This window comes from Nomascus leucogenys, chromosome X (assembly GCF_006542625.1).
Source record: "Nomascus leucogenys isolate Asia chromosome X, Asia_NLE_v1, whole genome shotgun sequence".
NCBI lineage: Eukaryota > Metazoa > Chordata > Mammalia > Primates > Hylobatidae > Nomascus > Nomascus leucogenys.
In genome coordinates, this window is record NC_044406.1 from 8,087,762 (window position 1) to 8,108,184 (window position 20,423).

The 20,423-nt window shown below is 42.3% G+C and overlaps 1 protein-coding gene across 1 annotated transcript in view; it reads left to right on the top strand.

Moving 5' to 3' along the window:
* TBL1X (transducin beta like 1 X-linked) overlaps positions 1 to 20,423 on the top strand; it is a 254,388-nt gene that overhangs the window by 162,898 nt on the left and 71,067 nt on the right. The window contains exon 3 of the mRNA XM_030806534.1: positions 11,913 to 12,000. The gene's annotated coding sequence lies outside the window, so the exon portion shown is untranslated. The remainder of the gene's footprint in view (positions 1 to 11,912; positions 12,001 to 20,423) is intronic.

Genomic DNA, 20,423 nt, shown 5'->3' on the forward strand with positions numbered 1-20,423 from the left:
CAGTTGATATGTGGTTCTCATGACTCAATTAAAAGATGCTATGTTTGTGTTAAAATTAAGAATACACTTCTACTGAACTTGTGGAAGAAGCTTAGAGCAGAGGCTGCCTGTGCATTAAGACCGAGAGGACTTGGAAAGAGAAGATTTGTAATGTTTTCCTTTAACATTAGGGTTTCCTAACTGTGGCACTGTTGACATGTAGGGCTGGAGAACGATCTGTGGGAGGTCCTTCCTGTGCACCGTAGGAGGTTCAGCAGCATCCCTGGACGTCCCGACCCGCTGGATGCCAGTAGCAGCCTCTCCGTATGGTGACCACCAGAAGTGTCTCCAGACATTGTCCAATGTCCCCTGGGGGGCAAAATCATGCCTGCTTGAGAACCACTTAAAATTTCCCCAATAAACATGCATTACTTCTATAATTTTAATAGCAACTTAAAAAAAAAGATGTCATTTCCAAACTGACAAGGCTAGTCTGTCGAGCTTCACATATTGAAGACTCAGAAGAGTTGGACTTTTTTTTTCATTTTCTTTTTCTTTTTTTTTTTTTTGAGACAGAGTCTTGCTCTGTTGCCCAGGCTGGAGTGCAGTGGTGTGATCTCGGCTCACTAGCAACCTCTGCCTCCTGGATTCAAACAATTATCCTGCCTCAGCCTCCCAGGTAGCTGGGATTACAGGTGTGTGCCACCACGCCCAGCTAATTTTTGTATTTTTAGTAGAGACGGGGTTTCTCTGTGTTGGCCAGGCTAGTCTCAAACTCCTGACCTCAGGTGATCCTCCCACCTTGGCCTCCCAAAGTGCTGGGATTACAGGCGTGAGGCACTGCGCCTGGAAGACTTGGATGTTTTTATGAGGCGTTTTGGGCTTGTGTTGTGAAAGCATCAGCTTAACAGAAAGTGATGTTGCATGACTGCCCCAAAGACTCCTGGTGGCAGCTGTGAAAGCGTCCAGGGACCAAAACCTGTGCTGAGGTTGCCCTCAGGCACCTGTGGGCCTGTCATTGGGGCCATTCTAAGTAACCAAGACAAACCTGCTCTACTTGTGGAATACGGCACTTCTTCTTCTGCACGTTAATTGTCTGGGGTCACCTTGATATTAGTAGGTTATCTATTCTACTGTAGTAATGTGTTAGGAGTGCACAGCTTAATCAATCTAATATGATATTGCTCTAAGGTAGGGCTCAGCAAACTACTGCACATAGGCCAACTGGCTTGCAGCCTGCTTTTGTAGGTAGTTTTACTGGAACATATACACATGTGTTTGCATGAAGACACCCATTTGTTTACAGATTGCCAGTGGCTTCCAGGTACACGTGACTACGATGGCTGCAAAGTCCAAGATCCTTGCTATTTGGCCCTTTAGAGAAAATGTGTACCTACCACTGCTCCATGGTTCTGGAACTTTCTTCCCTTCTGTTGCCATATCTAGGTATATCTCCCATCTGTTAATCTCAATTTCAGAAAGGGGGAGGATAGTAAACAGCATAGCCAAACAAGGCAAATTATGATAGAGAGCACTGTGAATATTTCAACTTTATTCAGTGCTTTTAGTGAGTATCCGTGTGTTTCTCTGCGTATCAGATGCATGTAACGTGTCCCAGAGCGTATTTATTAAAATGCCTGGCTCATGTACTTGTTCATGAAATAAGCAAAACGCCATCGTTTTCCTTGATTTAAAAAAGTGGTAGCAGCATTCGTGCTGGAGAACTTTGATAGAACGTGGCAGTTGCGTGTAGGATATTGGACCAGACAGGCTGTTGGGGCCAGAGTTTTAAGAAGGTTCCTCTAGAAACAGACCGTACTAGGATTACATGGGAAGTGCGTGTGGAATACCTCGGGATCGCTGATGGCCGGTTGTATGGGAGTGAGGGGAAGGACGGGGCTCAGTGGGGAGCTTTCTGGAATGCCAGTCCCGCTCTTTCCTGCATGTCTACTACCCCCGTCCAAGCACTTCCTTGGCTCTAACACGTCCTCATGAGCAGGGCCCATGACTTCCCGGTGTTACCTTCTGGATAATTTAATACAGGGTTCAGGATATTCGTAAGTCCCATAAAGGTGTTTTAAGTGAACAGCTGAATGGCAACCTCAGTTTGATGATGCTCTGTCTCCTGGAGGGGCCTAATGTCTGGCTGTCTCTAGTCTCCTTCCAACAGACCAGCATCATCGTGTCGTGTTAAGTTCGCTTATGAATTCTCTACCAAAGGCATCTGCACGTAGTGTCCAGGAATCACTCGATGTTTTGTTTCTTCTTTTAAGTTTTCTTTGCCTCTGATATATCTTCCACAGATTCCCTGAGGAGGTGAGGAATGGAGGAAGTTGTGAAGGAGAAGAACTGTAAGCTGAATAGAATACAGTCATCCCTCGGTATCTGTGGGGTATTGGTTCCAGGACCCCTGTATATACCAAAATCCAGGGAGGCGCAAGTCTCTGATATAAAATAGTGTCCTATTTGCATATAAACTATGCACATCTTCCTGTAAACTTTAAATCGTAGATTACTTGGAATACCTAATACAGTGTAAATACTATGTAAATAATTGTTATATTGTTTTTAAAATTGTTTTTATTGTATTGTTTTTATTTTTTTAAAAAATATTTTTTCTTTCTTTTTTTGACACAGGGTCTTGCTGAGCTCACTGCAGCCCCTTCCTCCCGGGCTCAGGTGATCCTGCCACCTCAGCCTCCCGAGTAGCTGGGACCGCAGGCATGAGCTACCACGCCCAGCTAATTTTTGTATTTTTTGTAGAGACTGGGTTTCACCATGTTGCCCAGACTGGTCTCGAGCTCCTGGCTTCAATCGGTCCTCTCGCCTTGGCCTCCCAAAGTGCCGGGATTAGAGGCGTGAGCCACCACACCTGGCCTTAAAAATATTTTCAATCCTTAGATGCAGAACTTGTGGATACAGAGGGCTGGCTGTTCATATTTTCAAAGACTGTATATCAACAACATATCATCAATATATAACATATATGAGATATATGGATAATATATATACATACATTAAGTAACAGAATATACATGTATTCAAACTAGTAGGTTTGTTATAGACAGAATAGAGAAGACTCTGGCTTTTTAAATCCAGTTTCACAATCTCGGCCTCTTATTTATTTTGCTTTGATTTTTATTTCATTTTTGAACTTTTAGATTCAGGGGTACATGTGCAGGTTTGTTACACAGGTAAACTCGTGTCATGGGGGGTTTGTTGTACAGATTATTTTGTCACCCCAATATTCAGCCTGGTACCCAATAGTTACTGTCTCTGTTCCTCTCCCTCCTCGCACTCTTCACCCGGCAGTAGCCCACAGTGTCTGCTGTTCCTGTCTCAGCCTTTTCGCTGGAGTGGTTATACCACTTGCTCTTTGTTTTCTCTTTGTACCACTTACTCTGTGCTTCCTTTTTCCTCAGTTCCTCTGTGCTTCTGCATAAATTGGGACTTTTTTGTGACTATACTTTACAGTAAGCTTATTAGCAATAACTCATTGCTTTATTTTTTAGGGTGTTGCTCTAGTGTTGACAGTTTTCATGTTTAACCTTATCACAATCTATGTTTGAAAGATATTTTACTTCACATATAAGAGCCTTACAGCAATGTGCTTTCATTCCCCTTCCATTCTTAGTTCTTTGTGCTACATTTGCCGTCCATTTTACTTTTATACATGTTACAAACACCATAATACATAGTTATTAATTTTGTACTAAGAAGTCAATTACATGGAAAAGAATTCTTTTAAAGAGAAGAAAATATTTTTATGTTTATATTTACTATTTCTGCCACTCATCATTTCTTTGTGGGAATTCGCATTTTCCGTCCGAAGTTTTTCTTCCCCTTCATGGACCCCCTTCAGTCTGTCTTGTAATGCAGGTCTACAGGAAGTGAATTCTCTCTGCTTTTGTTTGTTTGGTAAAGTCTTTATTTTGCCATCATTCTTTGAAAGATATTTCATCTGAGTGTAGAATTTTGCATTGACACATCCTCTCAGTTCTTTAAAGATTTCATTGTCTTCTGCCTTGCATAGCTTTTGACGAGAAGTTTGCAGTTTTTACTATCATTTTTCCTCTGGATATAACTTTTGCGTTTTTTTCTCGCTGCTTTTAAGAGTTTGTCACTGATTTTCAAGAAATTGATTGTGTCTTGTTGGGGTTTTCTACCATGCCACAACACCCAGCTAACTTTTTTGCATTTTTAGTAGAGATGGGGTTTCGCTATGTTCGCCAGGCTGGTCTCGGACTCCTGGCCTCAAGTAATCTGCCCACCTCGGCCTCCCAAAGTGCTGGGATTACAGGCGTGAGCCACTGCGCCCAGCCAAAATGTGTTTTAAGTAACATATTTTATCATCTCAGTACTAGTGTTTTATTAATGAACACTAAACCCAGTTAGGGAAACACTGATGAAAACCAGTGTTTATTATTTTTACATATTTTTATAACTCCATATTGGCTCCTTGGACCTTTTAGAGTTGGGTTAGGAGAAAGCAATTGGGCATTTGCCTGGTATTGTGTAGAGGGTATGCAAACACGATTAGCTTGTGGAAAAGATATCAGTAACAATTGCCTGCGTAACCACCAGCTTTATGGGAGTACTCCAGTAGTAACGTTTTTTCCTTGTTTCAGCTATAAAAGCTATTACCACAATCTATCTCTCTCATTGTGTACAGTAATGATCCATGAACATACTAAAGGGAAATTGATGGCATACCCAGGATTACCATTTACAGATGGCAGTACTGAAATGTTAATTTCAAAAACATTCAAACTCTAGTTTTCTTCTGTAGACATGGGACAAGCAATTTTTAATCATGCAGACTTGGTTTTAAAAGAAAACTCTTCTAAGATGTTGTTTGGTTTAAATTTATGGCCTTCTAGTTTGCTTATAACATATGCTTATTTTTAAAGAACATTAAAGGTTAGGCCTAAGGAATTTGTGTGCAAAATTGGTCATTGATTATTAAGAAAATAATACAGAACTTTTTTTTATGTCATAAATATAACTTTAAAAGGAAGGGGACTCTTCGGAGTTGCCTCTGAGGAGCACATATGAAAAAGAAGGGCAGAGGTTTACTACAGTGGTAAAAAATAGTCCACCTAGATCAAGACTATTCCAAAAGTGAATTTAAAAAGAAAAAAAGATGAGATGGTAAGATATGAGGAAATAATGAATGCATTGTGACTTTCCACCTCCCCATACCCATTTTCGTAGTTTGGTGAGTAGAAAGAGAAATGAGGATGCTGGCCCAATTTTGATTCCCAATGGATGAGACTCACACAAAACTGCCCTGCTTCTTGACACTATTATGATATTAAAAGTAGCGTGTATTTTTGTAAGTTATTACCATCTTGGCACACTTGCGTTCATTTTAGTCAAGTACTGTCACCTTTAGATTTCAAGCTTGCAGTCTTAAGAAAATACACATTGGAGAACACATAGTCTTCCAACAGTAAAATCTCAGCTTATTAGAATGTTTAGCGACCGAGGTATTCAGAGTCAGTCAGAAAAGTATCTTTAGGATGTCAGCATGTGGAGATGTCTTTCATAGAGAAACCGGGGAGAGTCAGGCAAACCCTAGCAACGTTGAGCATGGCGTATCCTCATCTGCATGGGCACTTAGACACCTGGACAAGTCCATTAGCAGTAAGGCGGGATAGAGGGGTTCACAGGATACGTGCAGCCCAGAGCTGGGAGGAAATCATGAGGACCGACTGGACATTTATTGTACAGATGCACGACTGGCTGGTATGGCCTGGGATATGGCAGTGAAGATACACTGTGAGGTTGTGGGAGGTGGGATTCACAGTAAATCCTAAATTCTTCATCTTTGCACTCATGATGCACAATAGCTGATCAAAGCTTTTAGCAAACGCTGCAGCAAATTAAAAGGCGGCAGAACCTCCTGGTGACAAGTGCAAACCCTGGAGTCGGACTGCAAGCATTCACACCCCAGCTCCACCAGTCCCCAGCCCTGGGACCTGGACATGGAGCTGCCTGTCAGTGCGTCCATTCCCTCTGTGTGAGAACGGGATAGGAACAGCGCTCCCTCACACACTGCTGTACACATGGAAACCACCATTGCCGTCGGACACAGTGTATGCTGTAGAAGCACTTAGTGTACTAAGCACGTTAAATATTTAAAATTATTAATTAGATTATTTAATCCAAGCTCAACGCTCTCAGAAGAGAGCCAGGCATGTAACAGGTGCAATATACATGTTAGCTATTATTATTATTTAATAGAGATGGGGTCTTGCTATGTTGCCCATACTGGTCCTGAACTCCTGGCCTCAAGTGATCCTCCCACCTCGGCCTCCCAAAGTGCTGCAATTACAAGCATGAGCCACTGCGCCCAGCCTATTATTTTTTAATAACTTTATTAAACCCGGTGTTGCCAATTGTTTTGAAGTGTGGGGCCGTCTTTCAGATGACACATACTAAACATCTACTAAACAGCCTGAGAAACGGCACTCTGAAGAGCATGCCTTGGCAGACACTCCCCTGTTTACTCTAAAACTCCAGCCGATTGGCTTCCAAGTTCACTTGGTTCTCGTTTTTCCTGGCAACAACTCTGCAAATTATTACCCCCATTTGATGAGGTGCTGGCTGAGAAGGCCCCTTGCCCAGGTATGTTTCCGACCTGCCTGTGACCAAGTGTTAGATTCTGAAAGCTGGGAGCGCTGGCCTCGGTTAGCTGAGTGATACCAGCGTGGGGTCTTTCGAGGCTGCAGGCAAGATGTCCGCCCACCTAAAGGCAGGATGGGGGCTGGAGGGGCCGTGTCCCGGCACCTCCTTCCTGTGGCTGCTGAGTTGGTGTGGCTGTGGGCAGGGGGCCTCAGTGTTGTACCGTGCTGGCCTCGCCATGAGCACCCGAAGGAATTTTATCATACAAATTTGATTCTGTTTTATCAAGAGATGCCAGTAGCACCTCCACTTCCAGTTGGGACACCCCAAAATATCTCCAGACATTGCCTAATATCCCCTGGGAGATGGCGGGGCATGTGGGGAGGGGGCAGCAGCGGGCACTGTCACCCCTGCTCCAGAACACTGTATTAAAATACAGAAACATGATGCCAATCCCATGCTTTTATTTGGGATTAAATGTGTAATACATATGCTTCTGAGTGGGGAAAAAAAACTTTGCTCCAAGCGGAAAATGGTGCATTCTTTGTTGTCGTTGGGCAAATGCTTGGTAGGGATTTGATCTATGTAGAGGAATGCTCAGTCTGCAGTGGCAGCCAGGTAGTGAGCATGTGCGGCCCTGCACACAGCATGAGCTTGTCAGACAGACAGTGCTTGCCAAGCGGGGCTCTGGCATGCGGTGGTTGTTGGCTATGGCTCTTCCATGGGCAGGCTCCCGGCCCTCCTGGTGCATCCATCCCCTTTGTTGGCCACCCTGCCTGCTGGCCCTAGGCCTTCTGCTCCTTTCCACAGGTCCTGGCTCTCTCCAGCTTGGCCTCCCTCCGCCCATCCTGTGCACCTTTCATTCCTGGGGAGGAGGAGACTCAGGTAAAGAAGGATAAAGGCAGAACGATGCCAGGCAATTCCACTGCTAGCCGTTGCCCCAAGGACATGAATGTTCTTAGCAGCATGGTTGACCCAAGCCAGGTGCCCGTCAGCTGCTGCCTGGAAAAACACAGTGTGGTCCAGCCACGCAGTAGCATGGTATTCAGCCATAAAAGGAGTGAAGCCCTGGAACGTGCTATAACATGGATGCTCCGGGAAAACATGCTCAGTGAAAGAAGCCAGATGCAAGAGGTCATATATTCTATGATCTCATTTAGTACCCCAAATAGGGAAATTCATAGAGCCAGAAAGCATTCTGTGGTCACCAGGCCTGGGGGAGGAGGGAATGGGAGTGACTGCTTAGTGGGCACCAGAACTCCTTTCCAGGTGATTGAAAATGGTTTGGAACTTGACATAGGTGGTGGTTGCATAACATCTGAATGTACCACTAAATTGTACGCTTTAATTTGGCCGGGCTCGGTGGCTCACACCTGTAATCCCAGCACTTTGGGAGGCTGAGGCAGGAACATCACTTGAAGCCAGGACTTCAAGACCAGCCTGGGCAACATACCAAGACCCCCCATCTCTATTTTTCAAAAAAATAAGAATTTTTTTGAAAGAAAAATAATAAAATGGTTACTTTTATGTTGTTATTTTTATTCCAACTGAAAACAAAGCAAAAACAAAAATACGTATAGTCCAGGGGAATGTCTATGTTGGGCCTGAGGTATGCTGTTCTGGTTTTTCTTAGGTGATTGGGTTCTGAAGGCTGTGTCAAAAGAGGAGTCTTTAAAGTTGCTAATTCTTTCCTGATAGGAAACGAATATAATTTCTCAAAATGACTGCTTTCGAGGAATGCCCCTTTCTAAATTTGAAAACACAGTATTAAAAAGAAGAGTCTCTCAGTGCTTTAGATTATTATTTCTTGTATTCAATTTAAAAATCCCTTACAGTGGTTTTACAAATCTGCAGAGGAATTCACAAAGCACGATTGAAAAGTGTTGCACAGGATTTATAATTGAATGGGAGCAAACCAGCTGATATGCATATAGGATGAAATTTAGCTGAGGGTGCTATTGAGTTTGGACAACATTTGGCTGGACCTTTGTAACTCTTCAGCTCTATGAAACAATAGTTGTGTGAAGAATTAAAAGGCGGAAAATGAACTGTATGTGGCTGGCTCACATATGCCTAGGTCTATTTCCAGACACAACGAACAGTGAAATTGTGACAGTGTTGGTGAGGCACCAGTTCAAGGAAATATACAAAGACTGCCTGTTCATAAATACAGACACAATGGAGTGATAACTGGTGCTTGCACTTGGAGATCTAGAATTCTAAAACATCGGAAAACAGTAACAGACCGTTCTGTGTCCTTTTCTTTAAAATTATCTCGAAATTTTCGTGCTTCCCCCAAGAACATCCTCAAAGATGCCAGTAAAAATAACTCCACAGGAATCTTTCTGAATTCCAATATCCATGTGAAAAGGCTGCATTTTCTTCTGATTTTTCACAGTAGAATTAAGGCAGACATCATGAAGAAATGAATGTGTAGAGGACTTCCGAAATCTATATTAACGCGTGTGATCAGCAACTGTAATGTTTTGATTGATTATATATGGTACATCCTTCATTAAGCTAACTTTTATCAAGTATGTGTTATGTGTCAAGCCTGGACTGTAGAAATGAACTTGAAGAAGAAAGGACTCTTCTTCCTGTTCGGGTAGAAAAGGTATAATGCGTGTTATGGATGATGTGACCGAAGGAAAACACCAGATACCTTGAGGAAAATTGAGGTCATCACCCAGGGATTCTGTATTCTACTTAGGGAATAGGCTAAACATCAAAATACAGCAATTTGAGACAAAGGCAGACAGTAGTCCTAGAAGGGTAGGTGTCAAATCCCCAAGAGCATCGGCGGATCCAGGTTCCTTTTGTGTTACTATCCTGCCTTCCTAAGGGTCAGACAGGCTCTCAAGCAACCCCCATGACCACAAGTTGTGCACATCCTTTCCCAGCTCCTCTCACCTACCACTGGCAAGAACTCAGTAATGGAACACCTGGGGTCTCTTAATGAGGTGTGCTTGTGTGACTAAAAGAAAAAGAAATTTTGGGGGAGGAGCAGGCTGGTGGATTTGCAGTTTCTATATTACCTTGTATTTTATTTGATTACAGTGTTTGAATTCAGTGTTTTGAAGAAATGCATGTAGCACCGCAAGCTCTATTGTAACCTACTTTCTTTGGAGAAGCAGGTACATGCTGTGTTGTGTCAGCTTAGAGAGCCCCTTCAAAACCTCTCCATGTTCAATGTGGAGGGACTGTCACTATACATGCATGGCACACCACACCAAGAGCAGAGGACTACCAGAAAATTAGAATCCCTTTTATATTTGTCATATATCAGCATTTATTTAGTTGTAAAAATAAAGAGCATATGGCATTTGTTAAAATCGTTTGTATTTCACACAAATATTTGGCAATATGTAAACTTTCTTGCCAGGGCTGTTTATTGTGGTTCTATTTGTGTACTAATAATGGGGAAATCAGTAATGACCAGGTGTTGGAAGGTCTGATTTCTCATTTAAATGTATTGTCTCTAGCAATAAACTAATTATTTTTGATATGTTTCATAACCAGAAGAATGTTACTAACCAAAGTCATAATTCCTATTTTTGTGTTGATCACACACAGATGATAAGTTAATTATACTTATTGAATTTAACAACATATATAAGAGATAATCTCAAATTTCAAGACTCTCATTTGTGGGTTACCATCTGTTTTGGACCAAAGAATAGGAATTTGATTGCAAGCTTTCTTCTGAACAGCTTGTAATAAGAGCTGTTTGTATATTAATTACTTATTGAATTATTGTGGGTTTTAATGTTTTAATTTACAAGCAATTTGGAACTTATTGTGGTGACATCTGCTCATATTTTGATACTTTATGGTATTTAGCAATTTCATCATAAGGCTATTTTTTCCCCTGGTAATTTATAACCCAATCCTGAAAACAGTAATTTGGTCTCTCCAGCTCACTATCAGGAGTATTGTCCTGTTTCATCTCCACTGCAGATTTTTTTCATAACTAAAAGTATATTTTATAAGCAAAATCAAGATTCCTTTGTGCCTGCTTCCCTGGTGCCCTTTCATTTCTATTCAGAGTTACAGATGAATTTAGTTTCACTCTCATTATTTTACTTCAGTGGTAGATTTTTTTACAAATTGCCCTGGTTATTACTTTCATCTTGAATATCCTTATGGTTTTTGTTTTCAATGTACTGTAATGCAGTTTAGGGGCCTGTGAACCTGCTTGTAGATTTTTTTTAATCTCCTTCCTTTAAACAACGTAACTATAAACATGACTCAGTGGGCATAATTTACTTCAATTTCCTTAAAGCACTTGAGTTTCTATAGAAACTCCCTAATAAGAAACACCTTCACTCATAGCTTCACTTGTGGACTTCAATTATATTAAACCTGGTACCTTTTTATTATCACTTAGGACTATTAAATAAGAATTTAGAGAAAATGGTGGACATTTAATTTCCTTAGTTCTTGAATTTGTAGATGATAGAGGATAATTTATAGTCTCTAGGAAGCAGGAATCATCCACAACCAAAGAAATTTTATAAGGTAAATATCATTAGGTAAATAGTTTACTGATTAGTATTTCTAGTGACTGAGAAATAAAAACAATTTTTGATATGAAGGATTATCATTTTATGAGCCATAAACCTGGCTTCCTCGTAAATCAGTACAAATGGAACCCTTGTGAAACAGAAATGTCTGTGAAGAGTAAATGAAAAGTTGGGACGTTAGTGGGTGCCTTTGGTTTTCTTGATTTTAGGGGAGCCGGAGGAGAAAGGATTCTGACCCGTTTGTGTGTCTTTATGAGCACAGTACATGAGAATGTGTATATGCACACAAATGTGCCTGGCAGAGTTATTGGAAAGCTAGCCCAAGCGATGGGGAATGTTTAGCTAAAGCGTGTTGTGTTCTCCCGGGGGTGTGCACAGGTTCATGTATCAGCTGAATAAGGCCCTGTTCCAAAAACAATGATATTTCAAGGGAACCTTAATTTAATGTAATTTAAAATTAATTTAAATCTTTAAATTATCTTTAAAAAATAGCAGTAGCAATAGCTGAGCTAACATTAATTGTATCTATTTTGAGACTCTTTTATTTCAGAACTTCTACATGCGTAATGCCTGACCGGCCACTTTTAATTTCTCCTTTTTTCCACTTTGCAAACAAAACCTTACAATGTGTGCTATGGACTAAGACAGAAATTAAGAACCAATAAAATGTGTTAAGTTTTAATTAGGAAGAAGAAAAAACCTAAAGGAACGGGATGGTTGAGAGGTAAGCACACCGCAATGATTTTTAAGTCTTTTGTTTTAAACCTTTCCCTTTCTCCCTAGGCTGGTCCCCGCAGACGGCTTCCCATTTCTATGACCGGATGCTGGGAAGCCTGCTGGTCCACGGGTCCATACATGAAGTCACCATAAGGTAAGCAGCCCAGCATGCCATTGGATCCTTGTCCTTGTACCTGAAATCCGTTTGAGGAGCAGAACTGCATTTTCCCAAAACGGAACCCCTTCTGTTTTAAACGATGTTTTCAGGGGAAGTGTCCGGTCTTTCTCCTTACTGAAGGTTGAAGGTAGTAGACAGACAATCATTAAATCATTGTGAGCTGCATAGTCAATTCCAAATGAGAAATTTGCCTTTTTACTGACTTCTGAGAATTTTGGGTTGTGTTTTTGTTTTATTTTGTTTTGTTTTTGTTTGTTTGTTTGTTTTGAGACAGAGTCTTTGCTCTGTCACCCAGGCTGGAGTGCAGTGGTGCGATCTCGGCTCACTGCAACCCCCGCCTCCTGGGTTCAAGTGATTCTCCTGCCTCAGCCTCTCAAGTAGCTGGGATTACAGGTGCCCACCACACCCGGCTAATTTTTAAAATAGTTTTAGTAAAGACAGGGTTTCACCATGTTGTCCAGGCTGATCTCGAACTGAGCTCAAGTGATCCGCCCACCTCGGCCTCACAAAGTGCTGGGATTACAAGTGCGAGCCACTGCATCTGACCTGCCCTCTGAGAATTTTGGATCCTGAAGGAGCTATAACAAATTTTTCTGGGTCTTACCAGGCGAGGATGACACCTTCTAAAATCAACCTCTCTTGTCAACATTATGAATTACAATTATGCAGCCAAGTTAATTATAATTGGGTACATGAGTGTAGATTTTATTTGGCTCCTATATCTTAATTCTATGCTTTATCAGTTTCTTAATATGATTTGTGTCTGTCTCCAGATTGATTTGCTAGTTAACTTTGAAACTTATTAGAAAATCATGGAGATTACTATGTGTAAATCTGGTGAGATGCTAAGGTTTCCTGACTAGCACGCCAAACAATTGTATGTACACAGGTGTCAAGACTTGAGAAGCCCGTAGCCCAAACTAAAACTGACACCCGTGCCCCAAAAGTTCTGTAAAAGTTATCTTATTACCTTTTGGCACATGTGATTTTAGTTTCATTTTACTTAATTGTTATTTAATTTTCTGTTTCTTTCTCTAATGCCTTTTTAGTTAAAAAAAAAAAAACAAAAAACAACCTATAGAACCTGGGCAGTTTTAAAGCGTAAAGATAGAATTTTGAGGAAGCTTTTTGATTTACTATTTTAAGAGAACCAACTAGAACTAAAATGATAGACTTAAATTTAATTAAAATAAGCAGCTTACTGTTTGAGGTACTTTTGTTTAAAGCCAGACATACGCATATGTAGATTGTTTTGTTTATAAAAACACAATTTGTAATGTATTAGTGAATTTGAATTTTCTGACTGGCTTTTTCACTCAGTGTAAGGTTTTCAAGGTTCATGTGCATTGTGGCATGTGTCATTTCTTTTTATGTCAGAATATTCAATTGTGTGGCTAGACCATGGATAGAACATATGTGATTCATGCATCAGTTGATGGAAATTGGGGTTGTATTTCCCTTTTGGTTGTTATTAAAAATGATGTCATGAACACACATATACAAGTTTTTTTTGTGTGGACATATGTTTCATTTCTCTGTGGCATTTACTTAGGAGTGGGTCATATGGTACCTCTGTTGAACATTTTGAGGAACTGAATTTTTCCAAAGTGGCTGTTATACCAGTCAATATTTTTCGAAATGCCATTGAACCATATTTTAAATGTCAGAGGGAAGCTGGGAGGGGATCTTTCTCTCATCAGTGTTTTGAGTGGGTATTATTTCAGTACTTTGGGAACATAAGCTTCAATTTCATTGAATCCAGCACACATTGAATTTCTCCTGTGCGTGAGGTATCTGTGTTTGGCTTTATACGTGACTGAGTGTTTTTGTAGCCTTTGATAACTTGTGTGGTTTATACATGCAGATAGTCATTTGGCATTATCCTCAAAAATGGTACTCTGTTGCTATAGTTCATTAGTAAGGTTGGGAATAACCTACATAACATGCTCTTTCTGCCTATGTTGCGTGCTGCACCTCAGAAAGTGAGGGCTTATAACAGTTTCCTTGAGGTGTGTGTGGTTTCAACACATGTCCTGCTTTCAAAGGCATCCATCACAGACCCTGGTGATAGTGTTTTTTTAATCTCAATCTTAAAGGGGTTGCTATGATTATGAGGAATGTTCACATTCAGGGGCGTTCACTGTTGAAGTTCTCAGGCAGGAAGATTCCAAGCCGAGAAGGGACTAGGCAGTTGTTCTCGAATGTAGAGGTGGGAAGATCTGTGGTAGAGCAGCAAGGACTGAGAGCAGGCTCAGCAAGCATGTTCTGTGATGGGCCTGATAGTTAAGGGCTTTAGGCTTTGCGGGCCAGGTGGTCTGTGCTGCAGCTGCTATACTCTGCCATTGCAGTGTGAAAGCGGTGTAGGCCCTACGGAAATGAATGAACATGGCTGAGTGCCAAGAAAACCCTGTTTATAGACACTGATACTGGGTTGCAGTTTGCTGACCCTAACCTAGAGGAACACAACTGTGTTCTTTCCACCTTTTCTAATTGTGGCCTTTTGAGTTGGAGGCCACCTGAAGGTGAGGCTTCGAGAGGCCCACCCAAGGGCCATGATGTGATGAGGACAGAATCTAAATTGTGATTACGTAGCGAAGGCACTGCAGATATTTGGGGGTCAGGACTTTTACATAAGGAATTTGAGGGCCTTTCTGCCACATAAGAGGGAGTGGCTCTGGGCCTGTGTAACTACCCTAACTTGGGTTCTCACCCTGGGGGAGTCTCCACCCCCAAGATACCTGGGAATGTGTGGAGACATTTCTGGTTGTCACCAGTGGGGGAGTGGGTGCTACTGGCATCTAGTGGGTAGAGGCCCGGGATGCTGTCAAATGTCCCGCAGTTCACAGGACATGCTCCCCAACCCCTAAGTGTCAATCGTGAGGAGATTGAGGAGTCCTGCTCACCGCTGCTTCTGTCAGCCCTTTATTTTGTACTTGTTGTCAGTCATATGGCTGTGGAATTATAGGCTATGGGGCATTTAATTACAAAATTTAGTACCTGTGTTTGCTGACATAAATATGAGGATGATTGGACTCTAATATTTGGGTTCATGATTCTTTTAGTTTTTTCCTTTTTTAAAAACATCTTTGTCATTCATTTAAATATAAGCCTCAAAAATTGATACAGGCCAGGCACGGTGGCTCACACTTTGTACTCCCTGCACTTTAGGAGGCCAAAGCAGGAGGATCACTTGAGGCCAGACATTTGAGACCATCCTGGGCAACATAGTGACACCCCCATCTTTACAAAAAAAGGAAAAAAATAATAATTAGCCAGAGGTGGTAACACATACCTGTAGTCCCAACTGCTCAAGAGGTTGAGGCAGGAGAATGGCTTGACCCTGGGAGGTTGAGCCTTCAGCGAGCTATGATTGCACCACTGCACTCCAGCCTGGGCAACACAGTGAGACCCTGTCACAAACAAAACAAAATGCTGATATAACACTAAGATTTATATGAGATCCAGGCCACATTGGGGGATGGGGCACCGCCTGCCTTTCTATCTATAGAGTAAGCTTCAGAGTTTATTTTTCACAACTTCACAGGCCACATCATACGTGTAGGTGAGCCCACTGCTGACTCCATGTACTGCCAGAAAGAGACTCATCATGGTCAAATTAAATTCTTCATATGTAGGTGAAAAATTACAGTGTCTTAGAGGTATCATGACCAGAGTGCGTGTATTCCTGAAATTTGTTTGAGGGCCCGGTGCACACTGTGTAGAAACTGTGTTCAATCTATCTTAAAGATAATTAAAATCTATAAATTAATTTCTGGCTGGAAAATAGGTCATAATGGATCTGGATATCAGAAGTGCTAGGTTAAAGACCACGGTCATCAGGAAAATAGGATGAGCTCCTGCTCCGTGGAAGCAGTAGCGTCAGTGCCTTCCAAGGCAGTCTGCTCTGAAATCTTGGGCACGTGCATCTGTGTTGAACTGTGGCCAGAGGAGGAGGAGATGAAAGGGAGGCGGTGCTCTTTTTCTTACATGCATTGTCCGGCTCATGTGATGTGGATTTCCCTGGTAGTGGCTTGCTCTTGCTAGGTAGAGCATTTTCAAGAGGGCTTCCTTCCTGTCACCATAGCATCTGCCGTTGACATGCATGTGGGCTTTGGATGAAAGCCCCAGCCAGCCACTAATTAACCCAGAAGGGTGGTGGGGCACAGAAAGGACCTTTTCTGAATGCCTCATCATGGGAATTTTTTCTTTTCTTTTCTTTTCTATTCTTTCTTTTTTTTTTTAGATGGAGTCTCGCTCTGTCGTCCTGGCTGCAGTGCAGTGCAGTGGCACAATCTTGGGTCACTGCAACCTCCGTTTCCCAGGTTCAGTGATTCTCCTGCTCCAGCCTCCTGAGTAGCTGGGATTACAGGCACGCGCCACAATGCCCAGTTAATTTTTTTGTATTTTTAGTAGACATGGGGTTTCGCTATGTTGGCCAGTCTGGTTTTAAACTCCTGGCCTCGGGTAATCTGCCCGCCTCAGCCTCCCAAAGTGCTAGGATTACAGGCGTGAGCCACCATGTCCCGCCAGGGATGATTTTATTCTGGGAAAAGCGGCATTCCTTTTCTAGCACAAAACCTGTCCTCTGCTCTGCCCTCCCAACCCTGTAGCCTCATTTCCTATATAGTTGTTTTCATACTGATTATCTCTGAAGACATTGCCAGGTTGTTGTTTGTTTGTTTTGAGACACGGTCTTGCTCTGTTACCCAGGCTGGAGGACAGTGGCGTAATCTCGGCTCACTGCAGCCTCCGCCTCCCAGGTTCAAGCAATTGTCGTGCCTCAGACTCCCGAGTAGCTGGGAATACAGGGGCGTGCCTCCACACCTAGCTAATTTTTGTATTTTTTGTAGAGATGGGGTTTAGCTGTGTTGCCCAGGCTGGTCTCAAACTCCTGGACTCAAGTGAGCCACCACGCCCAGCCAACATTGCTAGGTTTTCTTTACATGTTAATAAATATGAAAATAGTCCATGTTCCGAGTAGAAACTACACAACGTGTAGAAAGATACACATGCAATTGGCAGCCGTGCTTTTCCCACATAGCCCCCTGTCATGGACATTGCCCCTGCCTGAAATGCTGTTTTCCTGGCCGCATCTTACGCCACTAGTTTATTCCATATTTAAATGGAGGTGTCACTGCTCGGCACTGGAGCTCCAGTAACGAAGAAATAATTCTTTGATTCCCAGACCATTGACTCCAAGTAAATAAATATAACTGTAAAACTAATGGGAAATTTTTCTTTGCGGGGAATATTTTCTTACTGAAAGCATTATATATCTGACTGTGGGTAAATGGAGAGAAGTGTATGAAAGAAAGAAAGCAACATAAAATATTTTTACACATTTCTCCCCAAACTTTTCCTCTGTATGTGTTTTCCTACAGGTTTGGGTCAAACTGTAACCTCGTTGGCCCTCTTTTCTGTTTTGTTGTCGTCCCCTGCCACCCAATTTGGGACGTATCATAAATATCTTTCCATTAACCTAGCTTTGAAATTTTTAACTTGCACTGGAAGAGCACAGCGTTTAATGTCAAGCAACGTAACTTTAAATCCTAGCTTCGCTGGGATTTAAGTTGGTTATCTTCCCTAAGCCTTTATTTGTTAAACCTATAAAATGGTAATAATAAGAGTAATGGTCATATTTATCTCTTGGAGTTATGACTGGTGAGATCGATCGTATCATGCACATAGCACTGACACCTGATAGCTAGCATACAATACATGCTGTGTGTTGGTTTCTAAAATCATCTTCATGGCGGCCTGATAGTTCCCATATGTGTTCACTGCAATTTATTTCATCGTGCTGTCACTGGACAATGAGATTGTTTCAAGAACCACACGTTGGCTTCTTTACAATTACATAGGATGAAAAGACGTGCGAAGTGGTAAAACAAGCCTGTGTCAGCCCCCAAATAAGCTGCTCCCCAGGCAGATGTGAGAAAAGGTGTATTGGGATTTATATGTAAACTTTATACATACATTTAAAATTCTGTCTTAACCTGGTTACTGATTGTGAAATGAAAATAAACTCAGTTTACATCTGAGCAGAGAAAAGAGCCGCTGCCTCCAAATGGGCAGAGTTTGCTCATTTCCATGAAGCAACTTGGAGAAAGAGGTGCCCTTTAGAGGCTGAGGTCAGTTCAAGCAGATCTTCCAGTGACCCTGGCTCGGTCCAGTCTGCATGGAGACAAGCCCCAAAGACCTGAGCGTTGTCCAGACCATCCCTCCAAGCAATGGATTCTTCCAGCACAGACGCCAACAGCCTAACTAATAGCGGCCTAACTAATGACACTCACTTTCTCAGGTCCCTTCAGAAACCAAGGGCTGCTTTAGAAGATCTTTAAGATGTTTACATAACAGGGCAAATGGCTGAAAGATAAAGCTTCCCCTCCAGTGATGTCAGAGGAGCTCCGTGCATTGCCCTTCCTACGATACACGCCCCCTTCATCAGCTCGTGCTTCCTTCGTGCTTCCTTCGCTGTTTCAGAACACGGCTGGCCTCTTGGCAAGAAACGAACTTGCCCTTTCTGTCCTTAACTACCAGCACCAGCTCTCCAGCAGGCCCCATGTGATTCTAGTTTTTAAGATAATTAAAACAGCAATTAAGATTTTGTTGTTTGGGGCCAGTGTTCTCCCAGAGAATGATGGCATATTGAGTGCTCTAACTACATACTCAATGAAATGAAACTCTTAAACAGCCATTTCTCCTGGGACTGAATGCTGAACTATTTTGTGAAGGGAATTGCGAATTAATAGGACTTTTGGCCACCTTGAAACCAAGGCTTAAAAAAAAAAAAGAAATACTATAAATAATTTCCCCTTCAGCTTCTTGATGGCTCTAAACCCCAAATTATCACTTATATTGAATTACTTATCTTTAGCAGAGAAACTTCAGAAATGCCATCAGCCCATGCTCATTTGTTCTTCTTTGCCTTCTTTAAGCAGCACAGTGAGAGAATGTTGTGGCTTTAACCCAAAGTGGAAGGTGGTTATTTCCTTTTTGCGCAATCACAACTCCAAACACCTCAAATCAACCTAATTGAAGGTGTCTTTAATCAAAGCTGGGTCAGGCAAGAAAATAAACACAGTTGCTCTAATTAAGACTCCCCTCTCATCCCCCTCCTGTTTGGGGCCAAGGAGGAGCTGCGAGTGCTGCCAAAGCTCTCCTTTATTTTAGAGCTGGGGAAATTGGAAAACATCCACAGGAGTTCTCAGAACTCGAAGGCTGGAAGCGGATGCTGTTCGGGAAACCGGTTAGGTGTTAGAATGCGGCTTGTGTCTCCAGCTGTACATACTAGAAAAGAATGCCCAAACACAGGCCTCTGGTGGTAGTTCTTTTTGGTTGGGCTTTATGTGTGCCACCTTGCCTGCTTGACATTGCTGATGAGCCAGGACGAGGAGTCTAGCCCTGAGTTGTCCTGGGCGAGGCAGGTTGTGTGTTTCCCTGATCCTCTCCTACTGACCTTTCAGGTCTCTCTTGGGGAATTGCTGGAGGAGCTAAAATACCAGCTCCCACATACTGGATATTTTCTGTGCATCGGGCTCTGCATAAAAGCATTGACTCCTCACAGTCTCCCCTTTACATAGGGGCTATTTTATACTCAGTTTAGAGATAAGGAAACAGCCATATAACTGACCCTCCAATCCCAGGGCTAGATAGTGGTGCAGCTGCCCCTAGAAGTCAGGGTCTCTGGCGCTTGGCCAAAGGCTCCCTGAATCCCCACATCTTTACCTGTTCTCTGTGGCTCTCAGGACGTGAGCTACCTTATCTCTAGCCAATAAGCCTATACGGATGGGGACTCTCACCCTGATTTACCCTAACTTTATTGTAATAAAGTCATAACTGTCATAAGAATAGTTGCAATAAAAAGTAGTAATTGTAATAAAGCATGAACATTCCAAACTCCATGTTATTTGTCCACAAAAATTGTTCTTGGCACAGGAGACAAAGGCGGACTTCTTCCCACGGAATACATAGCTGTCGATGGCACTTTGCTTTGAACCTTGGTGTAGAGGGCAGTCCTCACGCCCTGGGCTGAGGGGTGCATGTAACACATCATTAAAAGTCAAAAATCATTTTCATAGAGCGGGTGCTCCCCACATGTACACGCAGAGCTCCTGTGCTTCTCTCCTCTTCCTCTGACTTCTTCCAAAATCGTGGGTCTTCTCTCCATCAGTCAAGAATTTAACTTGTCTTTCTTCCAAAACATCCCCCTCCTCTTCCGTGAAGGAAGGTGCTTGTGGACTGGCCTTAGGAAATGTCGCCCAGACAGGAACGGCACACCAGTGTGCCATCACTCAAGCCAGAAACGAGGTTTGCAGTGGCCTTCTCTCTGCTTGAGAGTTCTGCTACACTACGAATACCACTATAATAGCAGCACATTTATTTGTGGGAAATTAAAC